Source organism: Protopterus annectens, chromosome 13.part0 (genome assembly GCF_019279795.1).
Source record: "Protopterus annectens isolate FY-2018-M chromosome 13.part0, PAN1.0, whole genome shotgun sequence".
Classification (NCBI taxonomy): domain Eukaryota; kingdom Metazoa; phylum Chordata; order Ceratodontiformes; family Protopteridae; genus Protopterus; species Protopterus annectens.
In genome coordinates, this window is record NC_056747.1 from 807,894,650 (window position 1) to 807,920,320 (window position 25,671).

Genomic DNA, 25,671 nt, shown 5'->3' on the forward strand with positions numbered 1-25,671 from the left:
CAACACTCTGGATTCCTTGTTCAGCAGATGGACAGTGGAGTTCCGCTTGACTAGCTCCTTTTTTGTGGCTGCTGACACAACAATGGCATCTACCAGAACACCCTAACTCCAGAGTAAATGTTCAGAGGGTGGACTAAGGAACCTATTGGGACACTTGGGTATAGGCTCGACTGTGTCCGGTTCCTTCCAAGCCCAGCGGGAAACCAAATCAATAAGTTTGTCTGCCGGGGGGGGGGGGGGTGTCACCCAAGACACCGATGGGCCCACCAGGAAAGCCTCCAGGAACACAGATTCTTCAGAAGAAGGGGGTTGGGAGGACCAGCCACCTTTCTGTTTAAGGACTTCTATGATGTCTCTGAAGGAGATGTCGTCAGGTGGTGATCAGGATGACCCTTTATCTCTCATCAAAATCGGGAGTCCTCAGTGAGAGACTCCATAGGGGAGGATATGTGCCTCCTCTTGCACTTTTTCTTTGAGGGACCTCCAACGTGGGATGTTCGGGGGAGGTAAAGGAAGAATGGGGGATTTCCTGAGAAGAAATGGTCTGGAGGCTCCTCAGGGTAGGCTGCCCTATAGCAGGAGTGATGGGCTCAGTGCTCAGACCTGAAGAAGGATGGGTAGGATCCAAGATATGAGGAGACTGTTCTCTGATCCTACAGAAGGCCCTTTTTGCAACCCAGAAATCCAATGGCTTGGGGAGACCCCCCCACTCCCCCTCAGACCTGAAGCAACCGAGGGAGGGAGAGCAGAGCTGACACAGGATCTGAGGCCTTCAGGCACAGTTGGACCCGAGCTTTCAAGACCCGAGGGAATCAAGAGGAAGGAGCAGATCTAACAGTTGCAGCCAAAGCCAGCCTGGTGAAGATAAAAATTGAGCAGAGCTGGTAAGAGACATAGTCGGACTCCCGAGTATTCTTCCCCTTTACACTTAGTGTATTCCCCCATTACCACTGCTTGTATCCCCCACCTTTCTCACTTCTTTCTCTTACAACAAAAGATTTCTATTTTTAATTTGTTTTCTTGGCTTAACTCTTCTTTTTTAGTATGGCTGCTGCCTTCAAAACGCGTGGAAGTGTCAGAGGAAAAAGCATTACTCTGATTCTTCACCGGATCAAACGCCCATCAATTTGACTTCAAGCCCACCTACTTCTCCTTCACTGGACCTGGTCCCATTGAGAGTGTCCTCTCTCTTCCTGGAAAGGCCCAAGTCTCCCTCTCTCTGATGTCTACCCGTTCTTCTAGGAGTTTAACCAAAAAGGATGTGGAAAGAATAGTGAGACTGGTGAGAAAGTTTCTCTGGGCCAGGGGTGTCCTCAGCTCCTACACCTTCAGGTCAGCAGTTCCGTACATTGACAACTCCTCCCTTACATCCTTCTCTGACTTCTTTTGAAGCTTCACTGTTCTTGGATCTGAGCCATCCAGCACAGTCTGCTTCAGATGAGAAGATGACTTTACCATCAGCTCCATAGTTTGCTTTGAGTTTTTTGGTTCAGTTGGAGCCACAGACCTCTGGGAACCGTAACTGCCTAGTTAGCTCTGAGGTGTTGGTATCAACTCCAAAGTTTCTGGAGCCATCCCTGCATCTGGGGCTTCAGCTCGGGTGAGCTCAGCTCTGGCTTTCTGAGGTTTTCCTCAGAACAGAGAGGTACTAGGATCCAGAGGCTTGCCCTCTTGGATCTGGAGTCCTGTCCCTCTCAGGGAAGGTCAGCCTTTGAGGTTTTGTAGACCGCCATGTCTGCTTCAGCAGCTCAGATGTCCCTATCTCCTTGGATCCTCTGCCTCCAAACCTGTCATCTCTACGTAGTCTCTCAACCTTTTTCTCCACGGGGACAGCGAGTACCGAAACCCCAGGATTCCCAGCAGGGCATTCACATTTCTTCCGATGCCTCACCAGAGCATCCTACTGAGGAGGTCCCCAAGAAGAAATTGTGCAAGAGGACGCACCTGGATTTCTTGGAGGAATCAGTCACTGAAGATACATACTTCAAAGAGGCTGAAAGGTCCTGAAGGTCACCACTGAATATGTCTTATTTGGAGAAATCATGTAAATTCTAAAACAGAGAGGTGATTGAAACCCCAACAATCCTTTGAGTAGTCACTGTACCTGGAGGTACCCACCCGTCTACCTTCTGGGTGACTCTGCCCACCGAATAGCTCATTGAGTTGATCTCTCGGTGGGCATGGGAGGCCCCTAACACCATTGAGCCAATTGCCCGGAGACCAGACAAAATTACCACTCCTGAGGACAAATAATTTTGGACTAAAGGTGTGCTGTGGATGCCATGGTCGTGTTTGACAACCATGAAGAAGGAACTAGCTGAGGAAATCTCCTCTATCCATCCCTCAAACAAGGATTCTGAGGCAATGGCTAGATTTGAGAAGCATGTCTATGCTTCAGCAACCTTCTCCTTACGGTCCCTGAACTACCTGGCACACTTCACTAGGTTACAGAGGAATCTGATTAAAGAGCTTTCAGATACCTTCTCAGGATCTGTATCTGAGGAAGTACGGGCCTCGGTTACTTCCCAGTTGGCTATCCTCCAACCTATTTCTAACGCTTATATGAGGCTCATTTCACATACAGCCAAAGGAACGAGTAGAGCAGCAGGTTTAGGCATTTAGGCACTGCGTGTGTGACTTTGTGGGGCTTTTTAAGTTTACGCTCGTCAGTGCTCCATTTGATGGCATGTCCTTATTTGGCTCTAAACTTACAGACACATTGTCCAAGTGTAAGAAAGATGGAAAGACCCTATCTGCAGTGGGCGTAAGTTTCTCCACTCCGCACAGATCTTTCTACAGGTATCAGCAAAGCAGTGGTAAAATGTGATTCAGAAAATTCCAAGGGTTTTTTCAAGACACATGTAGCAGTAGTTCTCCCAGGGGCAGAGGAGGGAACTCCAATTTTAGCCGCCAGACCTCTCGTGGCAGAAGAGGCCCACAAAACCAAGGGTCCAGAGATTTTTTCTTTAGCAGGCCCTTCCACCACTCTTGAATGGAGGCCTGACTGTCCTACTCTGGAGGCAATCAGGCTCGAGTGTCCCTGCACCAGAGAGCCTGGCTGGAAATAACATCAGATACCTGGGTGCAGAGGATCATTTCCATAGGTTATATAATACCCTTTTCCCTTCCTCCTCCTCAATGCAAAAAAAATCCCAGATGTTCCAGCCAGTCAGAGGGAACAAGTAGCTATTCAGTTGAAAAAGCTGCTAGAAAAACAAGTCACCCAAGAGGTCCCACCAGACCAGAAAGGATCCAGAACTTACTCAAGATTCTTTTTACTGCCAAAGAAAACGGGACTGGAGACCAATAATGGATGTCAGCAACTTGAACAAATCAGTTTGACAAAAGTTCTGGATGGTCACGGTTCAGTCCATTCTTCTGTTTCTGGAAAAGAACGACTGGATGTGCTCAACAGACCTTCAGGATGCATATTATCAGATAAAAAATAACTAAGTATCCAGGAGGTACTTATGCTTCCAGCTAGGAGCCAACCACCATCAGTTCAGAGTACTGTTCTTTGGTCTCACCACAGCCCCCAGGGTGTTTACTAAGAGCATGGCAGTAATGGCAGCCCACTTGAGACTGCATGGATTCCAGGTGTTTCTGTATCTAGACGACTGGCTCATTTCTGCCCGACCAGGCATCAACTATTAAAGGGAAGAGACAGCATTCTCCAGATGTGTTTCCATCCGGGGATTACTATAAACTACGAGAAATCTTATCTACAAGCCCACTCAAAGTTTGCAAAGGTGGTATCAATCAGTCCATCAATTTACCACATTTTTTCCAAAATTTGAGAACAAAGGTGAATGCCTGTTACATTTATTAGATGTTCACAGGCAAATGCATTTTTATCTTGACAGAACCAAAGATTTCAGGAAATCTGACCAATTGTTTCTTTCTCAGATGTTAAACTGGGTAAACCAGTCACCAAAGTAACCCTGTCCAGACAAATTACTAGTTACATTACTTTCATTTATGACTGTTTGGGCATGGGCTTGCCAAAATCATTACAAGCACATTCTAACAGAGTAATGGCTACTTCATCTGCTTTCCAAACTAGAGCCTCTATCGATGAAATTTGTGCAGCAGCAACATGGGCTACTCCTCATACCTTTGTTACTCACTACAAATCGGCTCAATGGTGTTGATGCACATCCTTCCATGAGTCCATCCAGGATCTAAGGTAGCTGGGGACTCTGTCCCATAGGCTGAGGATAGAATGAAAATTGACATCATCAGATAAAATTATGTACTCACCACAACGTTCCATCTGAGTTGTACATTTTCGTTCTTCCTCAACTCCCCACCCACCACCCCCCTACCTCTGAACTCTTACATGTGTGGGTAACCTTAGGCAGGAACTCACCTTGTACTGAGCTCCAGATATGGTCTCCCGGGATACTTCTGATATTTTTTCTTACTACTATTAGCAAATCAGATCTGAGGTCCTTAGTACATTGTGGGCAAGGGAGAAGCTCAAGAGATTTTTTTGGTTACCATGTAACAGCAGAGTCTGATCTGAGGGATTGGATCTAAACCCATAGGTTCAGGAAAAATTAAAATGGACAACACAAATGGAATGTTATGGTGAATACATAACTTCTTTTTTTAGAAGTCTCACTGGTGTATGGCTTCGAACAGACGAATCCAATGTCTTAGGATTAGAGGTGGATGTACTCAGTGTAGGAGAACCTGAAATGACAATGGTACCTATCGGACCCAAAGTGATTGCAGGATCCAAGGATGACTTAAGTTTTGCTCAGATTCAAAGAAGTTGGATCCGATATTTTTCGCCTTTTCTCACATGCCTCCGATAAAGCCCTCGGGGAAGCAGACAGGTCTTGTCTTTTTAAATCCTTGCAGCTGACATGCTTGGAGGGGTTGAACCCCATATGAAGGAGAAGACGCAGGTAAGAAGGCCTTTCAATAAGAGTTTATTGCATTTGTCCAAAAAGCCCTTGGAATGAAAGAGACACACACCTCACACTCAACATTCAAGTACCCTAGTCCTGCACAACAGATGCACTTCTTGTGGGCATCTGAATTGGGGATTTTATGCCCACAAGAAGTGCATCTCTTGAAGCCTGTAGGTTTACCGGACATTATTTAGTCTAACAGTAATGTCAAGCTGAAACAAATTAAACACTGTACTTTCTAACAAAAACACACACAACCACCAAAAAACAAAAACAGCTGTATCTCTAAAGATTTTAAGTACGATAACTATAAACAAATATTATAATTATTTTGTTTGTTTACAGATAAAGCTAGAAAGCAAGTGCTGACAGCACCAGTGAAAAGGCAGGAGGGAAAAAAAGGGCAGCAGTCCCTAAAGCCTGCAGAAAGCTATAGATGGAGGGAGGATGAGAGAAAAGAGAAAAAAAAGAAGTGACAAATAAGATAACTTTTTAAAAGAAAAAAATTTAACTCACCAAAAGTCTTTAAATCTGTGTCTGGACACACTGGTGGTAACAAGATCTGAGGAGTTAGGGAAGTTATGCTGCATTATGGGAAGAGGGAGGAGCTCGAGACTCGGATCCATAAGTGTTGGAAATGTGGTCGAGTCAGATCGGAAACCCATCAGTGAGAAAGAATGAAAAGGACAACATCGGATCCATGCAGTTAGTTTGAAGGCCTAAATGCTGGGATATTGGATGCCTGACAGGTGAGAAAGTAGACCCAGAGTTGACTCCAGTATTCATTGAGGATAAGGAAGGTGAGACTGTAGGAAAGGGGAACCACACTTGCCGAGGCCAGAAAGGGGCAATGGGAATTATCAAGCTCTTCAGCCAACTTGCTTTCTGCAGAAATTTGGGAATCAAGGGGAGAGGAGGGTAAGTGTAAAGGAGTCCTGAGGTCTAAGCATGCAATACAGCGTCTTTTGGTGACTCTCCCTGAGGGGGGATAAGAGCGAAGTACTTGCACTTGTAGTTGAGGGGAGTGGCAAATAGATCGTAGCAAGGTCGGCCCCAATGCCAGAATATCATCAGCAACAGAGTGACTGAGAGACCACTCATGAAGCATGAGAATAGATCTGCTTAGTTTGCCCACTAGCATGTTGGTCTCCCCCAGAATGTGTATCACAATTATAAAGCGGTCTGAAGAGATCGCTTGTTCCCAAACTCTCATGGCCTCTCTGCAAAGGGGATAAGATTGAGTTCCTCGTGGTTGTTGAGGTAACAGACTACAGACATGTTGTAGGTCTGAAATGCAATAGTCCCCAAAGCTAGAGCATCTTGAAAGGCCTGCAACACTAATAAGACTGCTCTCATTCTAGGACACTGATATGTAACATGGTCTCGTGGTGGGACCATGTGCCTTGGACTGTTTTTCCCAAGAAATGCCCACCTCCAGTTGAGAAGTGTCTGTGGTCACTGTGGCTATACTAGGTTGGGTTCATAGGTTCATACTAGGCCATCTACCCTAGGGCATTTATAAGCCTAGCCAGAGTGTGTTTGGCTTTCGCCACCCATTTTAAATTAATTTTGCTATGCCCTTTTTCGAGGTTAGTATACTGTGCCTGTAACAGTGACACAGAAGTGATACCCAACCTACGATCTCCCATCCACTCATCAAGATTCCTCTTGAAGAGAGTCAATGAGGGACTCTGCCTAACCTGGACTGGGATTTTATTCCAGAGTGAAGGGAGCCTCTGGGTTATGAATCTGTCCCTCCAGCATGTCCTATTTATTTCAGTGCTGAGGTTCAAGTCTCGAACGTGGCTCGATGGGATTTGGATTTTCTGAGGTGCAGCATGTCCATTAATTCCGGGTTGGACATGGCTTTATACATCAGGCACAGATCGCCTCTGAGCAGGCGGTATGCCACTGAGTAGAGCTGGAGTTTCTTTAACAGGGCAGCATATGGCATCTGTTTGAGCCATTTGATCCTCTTGGTGAGGTACTTTTGGGGTCTTTCCAGTTGCTGCAGGTGTCTGGTAAGGTACATCCCAAAAGGGGCATTGTACTCAATTATGGGCCTGATGAGGGATGAGTAAAGAGGCGTGATGACCTCCCCTGATCTAGATGTGAATCCCTTCATGATTAGGTGGGCTATATAAAATGTTTTTCTAAGCACTTTGGCCACATGGTTGTCAAATGAGAGACTGCAATCAACTTGGGTCCCCAGGTCCCTAATTACTTCTTCTGTACTTAATGGATTACCACCTATGTGGTAATTTGTGGGCACTTTGTTTTTGCCAAAGGGGATAACTATACACTTTTTGGCGTTTAGCTTGAGGCCATGGCTCTGGCAAAAGTTGTCTGTTTCTACGAGGCCCTTTTGGAGGATGCTTGTGTCAGATGGAGAGTCGATTATGGCGCGCAGTTTGCAGTCATCTGTAAACTTGGTCAGCCACAGTCCTTCCGTGTTGGCATGTACCTCCGAGAAATATATACCGAACAAGAGAGGTCCCAGGACTGAGCCTTGTGGGATGCCACTTGTAACTGGTTTGGAGTCTGACATGGCTCCAGCAATTCTAACCATGTGGGTTCTGTCCTTGAGCCAGTTTGCAACCCATCTAGTGACATAGGGGTTTATATTTAAGCTGGTGAGCTTATCTATAATGCCCGAGTGGGGTATTGTATCGAAGGCTTTTGCAAGGTCCAGGTAGGCTGTGTGGACCACCTCCAACTCGTCAATGGCCTTGGTGACCGTTTCAAAGAAATCGACCAGGTTTAAGAGGCAGGATCTGCCCTTAACAAAGCCGAACTGGGTAGGATCCAGTATCTGTAGGTCCCCAATATCTTTATTTATGAGGTCCATGATGATCCTTTCCATAGCTTTGCAGACCAAGCTAGTCAGGCTTATGGGGCGATAGTTTCCAGGATCCGTTGAGGCACCACCTTTGTGGAGAGGGACCACTGTTGCTCTACGCCACTCTTTAGGTACATATCCTGTAGTAAGGCTGAGATTGAACAGTAGTTTTATGTTTGGGTTTAGCTCTTCTTGGAGTTCATGTAGGATGCAGCCCGGGACACTGTCTGGTCCCATTGATGCTGTGTTTTTTGCTTTGGAGAGGGCGGCTCTTACCGGAGCATCTGAGATGTCAGGGGTTCAGCACTCTGCTGGGATAGATATTTGCCCTTTTGGTGGAAGTTTGCGCTGAACCTGTCAGCTAGGATGTTGGCAATGTCTGTGGGTTTGGTGTATTTTTTGGCATTTTGGACTAATTCTGAGCATATCTGGGAATTCCCACCCAGGTTCCTAACATAACTAAAGAAAGCCATGTGATTATCCTTAGTGTCCTGTGCAATTTTTCTCTCGAAGCTGGCCTTAGACGATTTTATGAGTGCCCGTAGTGTTTTGCTAATACTGATCAGAGATGCCTTCCCTTTTTGGGATTTTGCTCTATCATGTAGTAGCTTCCTCCTTCTATTGTATAGTTTGTTTATGGCTGGGGTCCACCAGACAGGACGTCTGCCTTTGGAGGATTGGGTCTTGGTTTTATTTGGGATTGCATGATCCATGCATTCCTGAAGGTGTTCATAGAATGCATTTATAAAGGATTCTGCGGTCTGGGCCGTATTTTCCACAGGCCCGGGGGCTTTGAAGGATTCCACCTCGGTTTTGAGGAGTGTGAAATTTGCTTTAGAGAAGTTTTTCACTGTGGTTTTCTGGGCAGGGTGTGGGGTCGGGATGTGAATATCCAGTGAGATTAGTTTATGGTCTGATCTTACCAGTGAGGGATACACTTCTGGTCTGGAGCATAGAGTCACCATGTTGGTGGTGATCAGGTCCAGTATGTTTTCCCCTCTTGTGGGAGGGGTAACACGTTGTTCCACAGCATTTGAGTTTATAAATTCTAGGAACCTTTGGGCTAGGGTGTTGGAGGTAGAGTAATGCTCCCAGTCTATGTTTGGGTAGTTGAAGTCACCCAATATAATGGTGTTTGGAGAGACCTTCATATTTTCCAGTGTTCTCAGGAAGGCCGAGTGGGGTTCCTGGGTTTGGGAGGGTGGTCTGTAGCAGGCTATAAACTTAAAGGCAGTTTTACCCACGGTTAGTTGCACATGGATAGTCTCTGATGCTTCATGCTGTGCCACCAACCTGGAGATGTGGGTATCTTTGACGAATATTGATACTCCCCCTCCTTTTGTGGTTTGGTCCAAGTTTTGGGGCTGAAAAGCATGGTATGAGGTATAACCTGGTAGTGCTGGGGTGCTCTCGGGAGCCTTGAACCAGGTTTCTGTTACTGTACAGATATCGATGTTCTCCATGCTAAGGAGAGTTTCGAGTGCGTGCATCTTGAGGTTTAGACTTCTGGCGTTGAGTAGCATTACTCTTAGTTTCTTATCCCTTGTGATACCTATGGAGATAGAACCAAAGGTCTACTTACATGACGATCATCTGAACATATCCACCAGTGAATATGTTGTTTGCAAATTGGGGTGAGTTTTACTGGAAAGGATAGGGGTTGATATACAATGGACCACTACAGCTAGAGTCCACTGGAGAACCCTCAAAGAAACATGCGAGAAGAAGTAGCAGTATGGCTGCTGCAACTGATCCTAGTGGTTGAAGTACTAACCTTGCTGGGGAAGATGGGTGGGCAAGGAGAATCTGAACCTGACTTCTGATAGCTGTAATATGATGAGAAGGTAAAGATGCCACCTGTGTTGTCATATCTAAAAATTAACTCCAGGTTCTGAACTAGTGTTAGGTTTGACTTGTCATGATTTACTCTAATACCCAAAGATTTGCAAATATGGAGAAAATGGTCCCTGGCATAGTGAAGTAGATGCTTAGAGGGTGCTGGGGAGCTAGTCGTCTAGATATGGAAACACCTGGAATTCCTTCATTCTCAAGTGAGCTGCTATCACTGCCATGCATTTGGTAAGCACACTGGGGGTTGTGGTGAGTCGAAAGGCCAGAGCTCTGAATTGTTAATGACCGGCTTTCAGCCAAAAGTGTTAATGCATTCTGGATTGTCTGTCTATTTGGATATGATACTCCTGAAGATATGAAGACCATATCCAATAGTCCCTGTGAAAAAAGGGTAGGATGGACTAAACAGTGACCATTCAAAGCTTAACTTTCCTTACGTACTGATTCAATTTGTTTAAATCCAAAATGGGTCTGAAGTCCCCCATTTTCTTTAGCAATAAAAAAAACTGTAAATAAGTTCTGAATCCTATTTGGTCTGGCGGGACCTTTTGGATGACTTGTCTAGCAGCTTCTGGACTTCTTGTGCTGCTGCCTTCCTTTGACTGGGTAGAACGTCAGGAAGTTACTACCTTTGATGAAAAGGAAGAAGGAAAAATGGTATGTAATAACCTCTGGATATTATTCTTAGCACCCACGTGTCTTGGTGTTACACTTGCTCAGGTGCCCGGGTGCAAAGACAATCAACCCCCGACTGCCACCAGAGTTGGACAATCGGGCAAGTACTTCAGGAGTGCTGAAAGGACTGTCTGAAAAAGAATCACTGAAGCTCTGGTTCAGCGGACTTCCTCTGCCTCTAGGGTGACATCTACCACTAAATTTCCTCCTCTGCCTCTGGAGAAAATATCCCCAAGCAAATCTTGGAAAGGTCCCCAAGATTTACAAAACCACTTTTTCTTACTGCTTCTCTGATTCCTAGAAAAGGTTCAATGAGGAGTAGAAAACTTGATTCCTACAACAGAGTCTTTCCATCTTGCTCACTGCGGGTAAGAGCATCTTTTATTGATGGCCCAAACAAGAAAGTGCCATCAAATTGGGAGTTAATAAAGGACATCTTAAAAGGGTCCGCAAAGTTGCATAGCCACATCCAGGCATGTCTCCTTATGGCAATGCCTGAACCAGCAATGTAGATGGACCAGAACCAAAAGTCTCCAAAAATACAGATTTTTTTGGTGAGAGATTTTGGGATGACCAACTACCTTTTTCTTCAAGGATCTCTAAAATATCTTCAAAGATGATGTAATTTGGTGGTAATCTGGGGGACCTCAATCCATCAAAATCAATAGCCTCCATGCCAGACTTTTTGGAGAGAAAAACCCTTTCCACCACTTTGAAAGCTGAATGACCCAGACAGGCTTTGACCTGCCTTCTTGGAGCTGAAACTCCTGACGAAGGTAGATCTAGGCTAGCCTCAGACCCATGGCTCGGGTGTGAAATTGGATCCAAACTGTCCATGGCCAAGTCTCTGCGAAGAAGGGATGGATCTGTCAAAAATAGTGCTGAACCTATCCCCTCAGATGTGATGCAGACACTTTGACTCTGAGACCTGTTTTGATCCAAAGGTATCACAGCAGAACCAGTCAAAGAAATAGTTGGGAGTGCAGGAAGAATCCTTCCTCAGATCTGACATGGGACCTCTCTAGGATTTCGAATCCTGGGACTCTGAAAACACTGGATGGATCAGAGAATGAGATAAAATGGTCTTTGATGTGACAGACACACTCATGGATCCGATAGGGGACCGTTTGTAAAACCTCTATCTGGATCTGAGCTTAGAGGAACTTTTGCATCATCCTATCCACATCTGCCTCTGACAAACTTCTGGAGGAACTAGTGGATGGGAGACTTGAATGGTTCCTTGGAGTATGAAGCAACTGAGAAGGCAGGGCAGGCAAAACTGATTTGATGGCAAACTCTGGAGTGATATTCCTATAAGAAGTAACTGACTTCAAATCAGATGACCTAGGATCCGGGGGGGTTACTGTTGGACTTACAGTTATAACAGATGGAGCTGAAGCCTTAGGATCTGATGGCTTCAAATCAGATTGTCAAGATTTCAGATTCAACAGCACTAGATACAACATTTTTTTTCTAGTTTTCAAGGGAGGCTCTGATAAAGACCTGGGGACATGGGAGGGGAGCTTTTTCTGTGCTCCAGAGGAGCAGACTCACTAGTTTTTGAGGAGGCTTGAACCCCTGATGTAGATGGGAGAAGACCCCTTAAAATAAGTTTATTGTGTCTGTCTGCAGATTAAAAGTAGAGCAAATCTTGCAAAATGTGTCCAAGTGTCTGGCCCCAGGACTGCACACACACTCCTTGTGGGCATCTGAGTTTGGGATTTTATGCCCACAAGAAGAGCATTTCTTAAAGCATGTTGGTTTGTCTGACATGTTAAAAGACAAGTAGAAAAAAGGAAAACACTCAAAAGGTAAACTACTAATATATACATATATATATATTTTTTTGTAAGGCAAAGAAAGAAGGAAAGGAAGGTTGATTACCAATGATGGTAAACTGAGAAAATACTCTGTAGAGAAAAAAGGGTAATTAGAAATACCGACAATAGTAAAATAGAATACTACAACAATAGCAAAGAAAATAAGAGAATCCTAACGAATAGCAAGATACTAAGAGGGAGGACCGTAAACTAAATAGAAAAAAAACTTTTAAAGTTGAATAACTCATAAAACATCTATAATACAGCTCAAGAGAGGAACCTGCATCTGTTTGCAATATCAGCAAACTCATTCTGAGGGAATGGGGATGGAATAGGTCATTGTGGGTAGAAGGAGGAGGTCGACAGGTGGATACAAAGCCTCGAATATGCGGCAGAGTCAGATCCGATCCCATACATTGAGGAAGAATGAAAAGGACACCATCAAATACAGTATTTTCTTACATTCTGCTTTCCTCTGGATTATCATTGTTCTATTAATGTTGTCAGATGTTTGCATCCCTTCCCAAAACCACACTGACTCGTACCTATTAATTTTGGCAACACCTTTGTCATCCTTTTAGCTACTACAGATATAAACAATTGTTCCATCTGTGTTGTCCATTCTTAATTCTCATTCTTACTCAACTGATGGGTTTGGATTCGATCCATCAGATCTGACTCTGCAGTTGCTAAAGCTTGTGGCAACCAAAAAACTCTCGGACTTCTCCCTTACCAATAATACACCAACCCTAAGTTACCTCAGATCTTGTTTGCTGATTTTTACCAAAAAGAATGCATTTACTATGCACTGACAAAAGGAGGTGAAAAATTGCATGCAATCAAAATATTAAAGACTACATCTGGAGCTCAATACAAAGGACAGTGATGTCCCCCAAGAGTCATTCTTTCAGAAGTTTGCAAACGATGGGGGTTAGTGGGTGAGGAGTTTAGGAAGAATGAAAATGGACAACAAAGATGGAATGTTACGGTTAGTACATAACTTCTTTATTTGATCTAGTCAATTTTCATTCTATCCTCAACTGATAGGACAGAGTTCTCAGCTACCTAAAAACCTGGGTGGACTCGAGGAAGGATGTTCCCGAGCACAGCTGAACCAAATGATGCTCTACCTCTGCAGACCAGATCCAATTTTTAATAATTAACAAAAGTATGGGGAGTAGTCCAAGCAGCTGTTGCACATATGTCATCCATGGATGTCCTGGAAAAAAAAAATCTGAAGATGAGGTCATGGATCTAGCAGAATACCCAGGTTTGTTACGTATATATATATATATATATATATATATATATATATATATATATATATATATATATATATATATGTGTGTATGTATATGCATGTATATATATATATATATATATATATATATATATATATATATGTGTGTGTATATGTATGTGTGTGTGTGTGTGTGTGTGTGTGTGTGTGTGTGTGTGTGTGTGTGTGTATATATATATATATATATATATATATATATATATATAGATATATATATATATATATATATATATATATATATATATATATATATATATATATATATAAAAAATGTCACAAAGTACCACAACCGTCACAGCTAAAACCAAACGAGTTTTATTAAAGAAATGGTGAGAAGTGCTTTCAGGTTAACATAACTCTTCTTCAGATCAACTACCAAGTGAACAGATAAAATTGCCAAAATAATTGATCAGTCAGGACAGAAATACTAATAATATGTATGGATGAACCAAACAGCATGTAAACTAACCTGTCCTTATGAACCAATGGTTGTACAGTATAATTCCCCAATGAAATAGACATATTGGTGACATGAAGACCAATGGTATTGCAATGATTCTAACTTATCATAGCAATGCATCATTATAAACCTAAAACATTCATCTGATGTCAGTGTTAACTGGACAATGACTCGTAAAAAATGCAACAGCAATTTACCAACTTGTAAAACGGCACATTGAGCCACACTATCAAAATGGATCAGAAACATACATCTAAAATGATTAACAATCAAAACTGAACAGCAAAACTATGAAACCTTTCTGCATACAGCCCTGTAAAGGCTCTTGTTTATCTTTAAAAATTGCTTGAGAAGAGAATTTTGTGTAAAAAAAAAATAAAATAACATTAGCATTCTGAATGTAATACAGTAAAGATGATTACATATGCAAACATGGTGTATCTACCTAAATTCGTAAAAATCATATTTTATAAGGTTTAATTACTCAAATAGTAGAATAAAAGGTTGACATTCATCCTTATATGTAAAACATAATCATAGTAACAATTCCAGTGTATTAAAAAATGTGGCGATTTATGGATCCAATTAAAACATAAGACTGAAGCCATTGTCCAATGAGATTCAGCCAATCACACTGAAGGATCCATATTATAGTCCAATGGAAGCAAAACAGCCTCCTCTCCAATGAAATGAGTGTTTGAATGTAAACTGACCAATTAAAACTATTGTATGTGTATCCCTCACCTACACAAATATATGTTCACCTAAACTAGTGAAAAAAGCCTTTTATAAAATTTGTATTAAATTAATTATTCGAAAAATAAAATTAAACTTCCATCTTTGTATACTATGCATAGTCGTTGCAATTAAGACATATTAGAAAGCCTACCAGCTATGTTATGTGGGTTGGAGACAGTGGCATTGACGAAAAGGCAGGAGTCAGAGCTGGATGTGGCAGAGTTAAAGATGTTAAGCTTTGCACTGGGTGTGACTAGGATGGACAGGATTAGGAATCAGTATATTATAGGGTCAGCTCAGGTTGGACAGTTTGGAGACAAAGCAACACTTCTTGGCCACCAAACCAAGTCCGAAACACTAAAGGTGGAGGAGTGTCCATTTTCACCAAGGATATTCACACCTCCAGGCTAGTTGCCCAACACACTGCATCTGAAATTCTCCAAGTGCAACTAACACTAGGTAAGACTGCAATCCAAATTGTAGCTTGCTACAGATCCCCCCACCATGCCCCAAGATTCTCACTACACCTTTCTAAACATACTGGAAAATATTAAGATACAACCAAACACCTTAATACTAGGTGATTTCAACTACCCTGCCATTAACTGGGAAAACTACTTCGGTACCAACACCTTTTCACAACGGTTCTTGGAATTCATAAATTCCAACGCCCTCTATCAACTAATCCATTGTCCCACCTGGGGCTCCAATATCCTAGACCTGGTCATTACCAACATGGGAGATAGATGCTCCACATGAGTGGTCACCCCCTCATTGGTCAGGTCTAACCATAAGCAAATCACACTTGACATCCACATCCCACCTCCCCCCCCCAGTAAGGAAACCTCTGTAAAAAACTTCTCCAAAGCCAACTTCATGCTACTCAAGTCAGAAGTGACAAACTTCATGGCACCCATGCAGATGTGGTCTGAAAGTTCGACTGCTGAAACCTACACTAAGGCACTGTACAAGCACATCCACTTGTGCATGAATCGTGCCATCCCAAATAGAACCAAGATGCTCTCCTCCAAAAAAGGAAGCCAATCTGGTGGTCCCCTGCCATAAACAAACTATACAACAGAAGGAAGAAACTGTTTCAGAAAAGAGAAAAATCTCAGGATGCAAAAAACTCCCTTACCAGCCTCAGTAAGAAGCTGAGATCCCACATAAAATCCTCAAAAGCTGGTTACAAAAATAAAATTGTCAAAGATTCCAAAGACAACCACAAGGCATTCTATAGTTATGTCAAGAATCAAAATGGCAATGCTCAGATCTGCTCTGAGCTATAACAGAATGGCATTAAGTATACTGATCCCAAGGATATTGCCAAAATCCTGGCAGATCGATTTAGTGTCAACTTCACCCCCCCTCACCCCTAAAGGGCCCATCTCAATACTAAAAGATTGCCAAATTCAGGTAATCCTGGCCACACAGGTAGAAACCGTGCTCTTCAAAGCTAGGAATACAGCATCCATGGGACCAGATGGCATCCCGGGCTGTGTACTACATAAACTACAAAATGAACTGGTACCTCACCTAAGTGTCACGTTTAATCATAGCTTCACCTCAGGCTTCGTGCCCACTGAGTGGCGCACAGCTACAGTTATCCAACTCCACAAGGGGAGGATCCACCTTGGATCCCGGGAACTACCGTCCCATCAATCTGATGAGCCTGAACTGCAAGGGCATGGAACGCATTATCATGGAACTTGTAAACAAAGACATTGGCAACCTTCAAACACTGGTCCCCACCATGTTTGGGTTCGTGAAGGGGTGATCTTGTCTCCTGAACCTGATTGACTTCTTCAATTCCATCTCCAGAGCTGTGGACGAGGGTAAGGCGGTCCACAAAGCCTATATGGACCTCGCCTAAGGCCTTCAACACCATCCCCCTACTCTGGAATCATAGATAGACTTACTAAGCTGGGCATAAATCCCTATGTCACTCGATGGGTTGCCAGCTGGCTTACTGACAGAACCCACACTGTAAAAGTAGCCGGCTCCAGGCAAGTGGAGTACCTCAGGGTTCAGTCCTGGGACCGCTCATTTGGCATCTACTTCTCTAAAGTACAGGCCAACACTAAGGGACTCTGGCTAACAAAGTCTGCAGATGACTGCAAACTGGGAGCCATTATTGAGTACCCAAATGATTTGGATATTCTACAAAATGGCCTTAGAGAAACAGATGCTTGGTGCCAGAGCCATAGGTTCAAACTTAATGCCAAGAAATGTATAGTTATCCCCTTTGGGGAAAAAACATACCCATGAATTACCACATAGGTGACAGTACACTAAACATCGAAAGTGATGACAGACTTAGGGACACAGGTGGACAGTGGTCTCACCTTCGATAACCACATTGCCACAACAGTCAGGAAATCCTTTTATGTGGCGCACCTCATCACTAAGGCTTTTCATCCACACAAAAGGAGGTCATTGTCCCACTGTACTCATCCCTCATTACACCCAATATAGAGTATAATGCCCCGTTAGGTATGTATGTCACAGGACATCTGCAACAGCTGGAAAGGTTGCAGAAATACATCACTAAAAGAATCACAGGCCTAAAGCAGATGCCATATGCTGACTGTCTAAAAAAAACTCCAGCTATACTCTGTTGCATATCGTCCACTCAGAGGCGAGCTCTGCTTAACATACAAGGCAATGTCAAACGCTGGGCTGTTGGACATGTTCCACTTAAAGAAATCCCAATCCCTCAGTGCCACACTCTCTTTTCATCACAATGAACAAAACATGCTGGAGGGATAGGTTCCTGACCCAGAGACTCCCCATACTCTGGAATAGACTGCCCATACATGTCAAGCAGAGCGCCTCTTTGGCACTCTTCAAAAGGAACCTTGATGATTGGATGGGAGATAGGAAATTCACCCCAGGGATCATGTCAGTCGCCCTGCTAGACAGGGGTCCAGGGAAGTAAATATTGTGGGAAGAAATATCCAGGGAATTGTTATGGCTAGGCTTGTATAGGCCCTAGGGCCGATATCCTAGTACCAACCTATGAACCTATTACATCAAAACAATCATAGTATCTTAGATCATTAAAAAAGCTGAATTTTTCTCCTGCCATAAGCCATCATTACTTCCTTAAATCGATATCAACGCTATTGGTGTGGATACTGGATAACAGACCAATCAAAAATCAGAATGAACGTTTTTATCCAATGAAATTATAACCAAACAGAGGAGCTGGTGTTATCGCCCAGTAAACATACAGCAACACTTTCACAAGTCAATTCAGTTCAACAAAATTAATCTTTGATATTGGCCTAAAATCAGCCATAGGGCTCTTTGTTTCTACTTGAGTGGTTGCCTCCTTCCCCTGTAACTGCAGTAAATTGACTCTTACATACATTAGAGCTGTAATACTTACCTTATAGCTTTAGGACACCTTAGGAAACCTTGTAAACTGCAATAGCCTGACATTTGAACAAGCAACCCTTGTAAAAATTCCCAAAATTGTATACTGCTGGTCTGTCTTTCCTGCTAAACATAAGTGAAATTACAATAACATTAAAGTACTGAGTGCAAATAACACAATGCTGAGTGCAGATTTCAACTTATCTCTGGTGTGGTGTCTTGAGTCAATCAGGGTATTAACTGTAACCACTCCCACTGCCTTCTCCCCCCCCCCCTTCCTCAAACAGGTTAAACTGCTACAATTCAGTACAGGCATCATTTTCAAATCTAGGTGCTTAGGATTTCCCTCTCTCTTCCCCCCTTGGCTGACCTGGTGTGACTTTGTGTAAGTTTCTTCATTGTATGGATCTTTTACTGTTTTTTGTGTAACTGAATGACCTGCTGCTAAATTCTGATTCTGCACAGACTGCTCTATTTTGTTTTTCAGAGGCTCTATAAGTAGCTAGTGACTTTACTGAATTTCTGTGGTAATATTTGTGTTTAAACTGAACCTGTACCTAGAGAAAGTGTATAATCAGAGCTCCTCCTTGCTGCATGTGTTTTTTAATGTTTAAATTGCACACACACATTGATGAAGTGCTTTTATGACTTGGGCTAGCTATACCAGAAGTGCTTTTACTGGCAATTTTCTTTGTACAATTGTGAATAATTGATTTAGTTTTTCTGGTATATCTTTAAAATCTGGCAAGTGTTTATTTACTGCATTGCTCTCTTGCTTAGGTTTCTTAGCTATAAATCTTAGTTCATTCTGAAGTATGCTACTTTACCCCCCCCCCCACCAAACCTTTCTGAATGCATTATTATATAATAACTGCCTGTTGTTGTCTTCATGCTTACCCTAGAATTTCTGCTTTTCTCTTTTCCTAGTTGAACTCTACAGTTCCCTACAAAACGGCGTCTACAGGACTGCAATCGGTTTCTCTCAACATTTAAACAGAGTAGGTTACACACAAAAAGCATTTGTTAAGCTTTCACTTACAGTGCTTTGTAATTAAGCAGGTCACCATATTGGTCAGCCATGTTTCTACTTGAGTGGTTGCCTCCTTCCCCTGTAACTGCAGTAAATTGACTCTTACATTAGAGCTGTAATACTTACCTTATAGCTTTAGGACACCTTAGGAAACCTTGTAAACTGCAATAGCTCCGCTATGCTCGGGCTCTCTTCGCTCACCTCTCTGCCCCCAATTCCTTCCCGTCCCCAGTACCTCTAAATTTATAGTACTATAGCCACTCCCCCACTTTCTAGATCCTATCTGCTTTCATCTGGGATAATTCCAGCCACCCCTATTCTACTACCTACATTTAATAGCACCTATTAGCTTTCATCTGGCATTCTCCCATCCCCCTTCCAGTACCTTTACCTCACCACTCTATCTTCTGGTGTTGCATCACCAGCTAAAACAGTTCCTTCACTCACTAGCTGAATCACATATAATGATATACTCCTCTTTACTACCCCTCTTGTTCACACCCCTCTTGTTCACACCATACCTCCTTACCTTGTATGAAAACCAGTTTCTTACAGGATTTCAGGTCTCAAAAGGCCATACTATCACCCCAGCTGTAAATCCTTCCACCTTCAACCATACTTACAGTACCAGATCCTATCCAACATATTGTTCAGTCTATCAACATCTCAACCCCAGGCACATTAGCTCTAGATCCAAACACTACCACAAACTAATAAACAAATTCCTGAAGTTCATCACCAAGTATAGACTCAACCTAATACTTGGTGGTGATATTCACCCCAGCCCTGGCCCACTCACTTCAGATACACATACCCCCTCTATTTGTAATCTAAGCTACAAACCTACAATAGGCCAACTAACTCTCTCCTAGCCTGTCATCTCAATATTAGAAGCATTAATAACAAGGTACATGAATTGCATGCACTTCTGGATGTCCACTCCCCTGAGATTCTCTGTTTATCTGAAACCTGGTTAAAACCTAACACTAAAGACAATGAAGTGTTACCACCTGGGTACAACATACACAGGCTGGATCGTGCTTCAAGGAAGGGGGGTGGGGTAGCTGTACTCTATAAATCTGAGTTGAATGTCATCATAGATGTAATACAACCTCCTCAGATTAATAACTCTGAGATTATTGCCACCAAATTTCAACTTAATAAAAATAAATGCATTAATATCATCTGTATGTACATTCCCCCAGGTAACAATATATCTACATTTGAAGATATCCTGCACTGGTTATCATGTCACTACCCCCAAGAAACCCTACTACTTGGAGACTTTAACATAGACTGGGGCACCTGTTCCTTAGAATCCCCAGCCACCCATATTAACCTGCATGCATTTACACAAATCATATCCACCCCTACCAGGATAGGTAAACCCAACCAAATAGAAAGTATACTTGACTGGGTACTCATAAACAGTCACCCCCAACTGTACACCTCTGGTACCCTCCTTAATGGCCTAAGTGATCACCTTCTCACATATGTAATTAAGCACAAAACCATTAATTCCCAACAACCCTTACTCAGAAAGGTTAGAAACAATAAAAACTTTGACCCTGCCAAATTCCAACAAGAACTAAACTCATGTAATTGGTCTATTCTAAAACACCTCCCCTTAGAGGAAGCAGTAGCATACTTTAACAACAAATTCCTTGAGATCCTTGATTTGCATGCACCTGCTCGTTCAAAGAGAACCAAGGCAAAAACTGCACCATGGCTTTCTATAGAGTCTAAACTCAAAATTACCCTTAGAAACAAAGCATGGGCTTTATGGCGTTCTTCTAAAGACCCTCAAGATCACATTAAATACAGGCAATCCAGGAACGAAACCAAAAAATCAATTTTACAAGACAAAAATCAATACTACTGTAATTTACAGACAGTAAATCAAAATAACCCTCAGAAGTTTTGGGCAGGTTTAAATCTACTACATCCTGGACAAACTTCAACCCCGATCCCTGCTGCTACTATTGATAAAACCCCTGAAGATGTTTCTGATAGTTTTAACCAATCCTTTACTGACACAATTCAAGCCCTAGCTAGCCAGCTACCTCCTAGCTCCCCTGGTCCTGAAAGTAGCACCCCTAGAAACCTACTTGTGTTCAGCTTCCAACCAGTCGCCACTTCACTTATCCATACCTTGATCAAAAAATTAAAACCCACTACATTTTCTGCTGATCAACTCCCTGCCGAGTACCTACAAAAATCAGCTGATGCTATTGCTTACCCAGTCTCAATACTAATCAATCGAACCATAGTAGAAGCTAAAATTCCCACCATCTGGAAAATATCCTATGTAATCCCACTTCACAAAGGAGGCAACTCTACTGAATTCTCCAATTATAGGCCAATAGCTATACTCTCTCCACTTGCAAAGATTATGGAAAAATGTATTCATAGACAACTCATGCACCACCTAATCGAAAATCGATGACAGACACTCAGCATGGCTTCCGTCCTCATCACAGCACTACTTCAGCCCTCCTAGCATTTACTAACACCATACACCATAAACCATAATCGCAACAATAATTATATATCCTCAGCCCTCTTTTTGGATCTTTCCAAGGCATTCGATATGGTTGATCACCAACTTTTAATCCACACCCTGCAAACATTCTGTCTAGATACTGGAGCCCTCCAATGGTTTCAATCCTACCTGAATGGTCGACAGCAGGCTGTCCTCTGGCAGAACAAACTCTAACCTTCTACCTAACACCCTCGGAGTACCACAAGGCTCTATACTAGGGCCCTTGCTGTTCTCCATCTTCATTAACGACCTTTATACTGTCATCCCAAAAGTCAGCTGTATCCAATATGCTGATGACTCTACTCTGATTTGCTCAGCCACATCTCCAGTAGAGTTATGGTCAGCTACCCAGACCACCTTTAATACAACAGAAAACTGGCTTTCTGAACATCGTCTGATCTTAAATCCCCAAAAAACTAAAATGCTGTTATTTTCACCAACACGTAGGTCTACCGCTTTCACCTTTACCATAAAATCAAATGATGGCACAATAATCTCCCCTGACCCATCTACAAAACTATCAGGTGTCATCATAGACAATAATCTCAAATTTGACCTACATGTTAACCAAACTATCAAAACCATCAATAAAAAAACTAGGGTCACTCTACAGAATAAAAGCCTTCCTAACCCCTCCAGCTAAAATTGCCATAGCTCGCTCTCACCTTCTTTCAACCCTTCTGTATGCATCCCCTCTACTCTCAATTTGAACAAGACTGTCCTTAACAAACTCTCAATTTGCTACAACCACATTGCCAGGTTTGCCACTGGGCTGCCTTTTAGGACACATCATTGCATCAATCTAAATCAGCTTGGTTGGCTTGAACTACCTAGCCTAATCCAGTATAACCAACTGATTATGGCCTATAAAATCCTCTATAATCCGGACAATACTCCTGCACTTAAAAATATTATCACCCCTATAACAATCCTAGACCACTTCGATCCTCTAACAAACTACTAATTCAGACTAGCAAAATTAATAACACAGCCGGTGATTCTCTCTTTGCAAACAGCCGGTGATTCTCTCTTTGCAAACTCTGTAAGTAGATCCTGGAACTCTCTTCCAGCTGATATTACCTTACTTTCCACCTTAGGTCAATTTAAAACTAGACTCAAACAACATTTGTCACTTAACTGGCTATGTCAATGTATCAAGCCTGGCTAACTCGAATGTGTAAAAATCTGCTAACCAGTTTACTGTGTAATTTAATTTAATCCTGACTTGTGCTCAGGACTAACTGTAACCTGTGGAACTTGTTTAACTTGCTTACTTGTGTAATCTCTGTAAATAGTCTGTTTCTAATATGTAATGCTGGTATTATGTAATGCTGTATCTGCTTACCCTTGGAGCTTTTCTCCCCAGGCCTCCGCTGAAAATGGACATGCATCCAGTCGGACTATCCCGGTCAACAAATGTAAAATAAAAATAAATAAAAATAAAATCGTAGTTAAAATACACACTGTACACACACACACACACACACACACACACACACACACACACACACATATATATATATATATATACACATACATATATATATATATATATATGTCTTTTGTTCTATGCAGGTAAAAATGTAATTGTCTATGAACATCTAGCAAATGCAACATGCATTTGCCTTTGCTAGTAAATCTGGGAATGAAAAAGTACAGTTGTGTACACTTACCATAAATGTAGATGTTTGAGTGTATTCACTGTTGCATTCATCACTTTTGGGTTATCTGTTTGCAGTAGCCCTCAGTCGGCCTGATTAACAAAGTCTTGGGTCCTGCGTCAGTTGCTGTCCCTTCTTCCATGACGTCAGGTCGTCAGGGGTATAAAACATGCAGCAGACGCCATTACATCAGTTTTTCTTGTCCCAGATGTCAGGTGCCCCCTTAATGGGAAGCAATTAAATCTATAAATATACAAGGTTATACCTCCAACAAAAAAGCAAATACACCAAAAAGCTTTTGAAAATAGCAAATGAAAGTAGAGGTATGTCCAAAAAAAGAAGGGGGCTGGAGGGAGGGTAACCAGGACTGCAACAGTGAATACACTTGAACATCTACATTTATGGTAAGTGTATACAACTGTACTATGTTCTTCGTGTTTCACTGTTGCAGTCATCACTTTTGGGTAGACTCCCAAAGCTAAGGATGGGAGGAGGAATTTAAACAGAATTAGGACCAGCTAAAAGGCCCTGCAAGACTGCAGTGACAAAGCCAGCTCTGGATTTAGAGAAAATTGGCAGATGGTAATGCTTGGTGAAATTATGTACAGAACTCCAAGTAGCAGCTTCTAGGATGTCCCTGGTAGGGACGCCTCTGAGAAAGGCTGTAGACGGGTAGATGCAACCCTAGTAGAGTGGGATCCGATCCCCTGTGGGATAGGTTTTCCATTATGTTTGTAGCAGAAATTAATGCAATGGCCTATCCATTTGGAAATGGTTTGCTTTGAAATAGCCTTCCCCTCTGCCCCTACAGCAAATGCCACCAGCAGTTGATCAGATTTCCTTTGAGGTTTAGTTCTGTCCAAGTAGAATCTGTGCACATCTAAGGAGTGCAGAATCCATTCCCCTTTGTTCTGTGGATTAAGAAAGAAGGTTGGCAAATGTATGGACTGATTAAGGGCCACACTGGATAACACCTTGGGCATGAAGGAGGGATTGGTCCTGAGGGACACCCTGTCTGCATGAAAGGTGATGAACGGCTCCACTGCCATGAGAGCCTGCAATTCAGATAACCTTCTTGCTGAAGTGATTGCTAAAAGGAAAGCGGTTTTCCAAGAAAGGAATTTTAAGTCCGCAGTGGCAGCTGGCATGAAAGGAGGAAGGGTGAGCTTTTCCAATACAAAGTTGAGGTCCCCAGGCTGGAGTAGGAGCTCTCCTGGGTGGTCGTATATTTTTGGCCCCTCTGAGGAACTGTTTAAGCAGTGGATGAGAGAAGAGGAGTGGGTTTTGTGTTATAATGAGCTGAGATGGCTGAGGTATGAATTTTGATGGAGGAGAAAGACAGGCCCTTGTGAAGCATGTCAATTAAGTATTGCAAAATCTGAGGTAATTTGGGCACTGTTGTGCTCATCCCTTGAGCTTGGTTCCAGGCACAGAATCGTTTCCATTTTTCAGCATAAGACTTTCTGGTACTAGGCCTCCTTGCCTCTAAAATGATATCCATCACTGGTTTAATGAGGGATGGTAAAGGAGAAATTATGTAATTATCCAGGCTGCTAGAGTCAGTGTTTGAAGTTGAGGGTGCAGAATTTGGTTCTCCTGTTGAGACAGTAGAGTAGGAGTCTGAGGCAGGTGCCATGCAACCCACAGTGACGCACTGTGCAAGACGGGGTACCAGTGTGGGTGTGGCCAGTCTGGTACAATCAAAATCATCCTTGGTTTGTCTTGTTTGATCTTTAGTAGTACTTTGGAAAGCAGAGGCAGAGGAGGAAAGGCATAAACTGATGGGTTATTCCAGCTGAAGAACAGAGCATCCACTTTCCACGCTTGTTTGTGGGGAGTCCTTGTGCAGAATTTGTCCAAATGACGGTTTTGGGGGGAGGTGAAAGTACAGTTTTGTACCTACCACAAATGTAGATGTTCGAGTGTAGACACTGCTGCAGTCATTACACTTGGGTTATCCTGCCCTCAGGCGGTTCCCCAACCGGCCTGAGTCCAAAGTCTTGGTCCGGCGTCGGTTGCTGTCACCTCCTCCCTGAAGTCAGTGCGACAGGGGTATGCTGAACGCTGTCATTGTAATGTTTGTTGTCTGCTGCTTTTTTCTGAGGAAGGAAACGCCTAGCCGTTTCCGAAAACACCAATAAAGAAAGTGTGTTAAAAAGGAAAGAATTCTTGCTATCTGCAATTGCCTGTGGTTCAAGTGGCGTATACTCCGTGTATATCACCTCGCTTCTTGTGTTTCGACAGGGGTATACAAGATGCAGCTGACGCCATTTTCTTCCGTTTTTCTTGCCCCAGATGTCAGGTGCCCCCAAATAGGTAGGCAATTCAAATTGCTAATAAAACATACATAAGAAATGCAAACAACATACTTTCAGCTACCAGCAAATACTCCCCATAGGTAGTAAAAGGTAGAGGAACTAGGTACGTACTAGCCAGTAAGAGGGGAAGGAGGGAGGGT

At 42.8% G+C, this 25,671-nt stretch overlaps 1 protein-coding gene across 1 annotated transcript in view; it reads right to left on the reverse strand.

Moving 5' to 3' along the window:
* Positions 1-25,671, reverse strand: part of RNFT1 (ring finger protein, transmembrane 1) — a 1,122,488-nt gene that overhangs the window by 607,528 nt on the left and 489,289 nt on the right. The window lies entirely within an intron of this gene.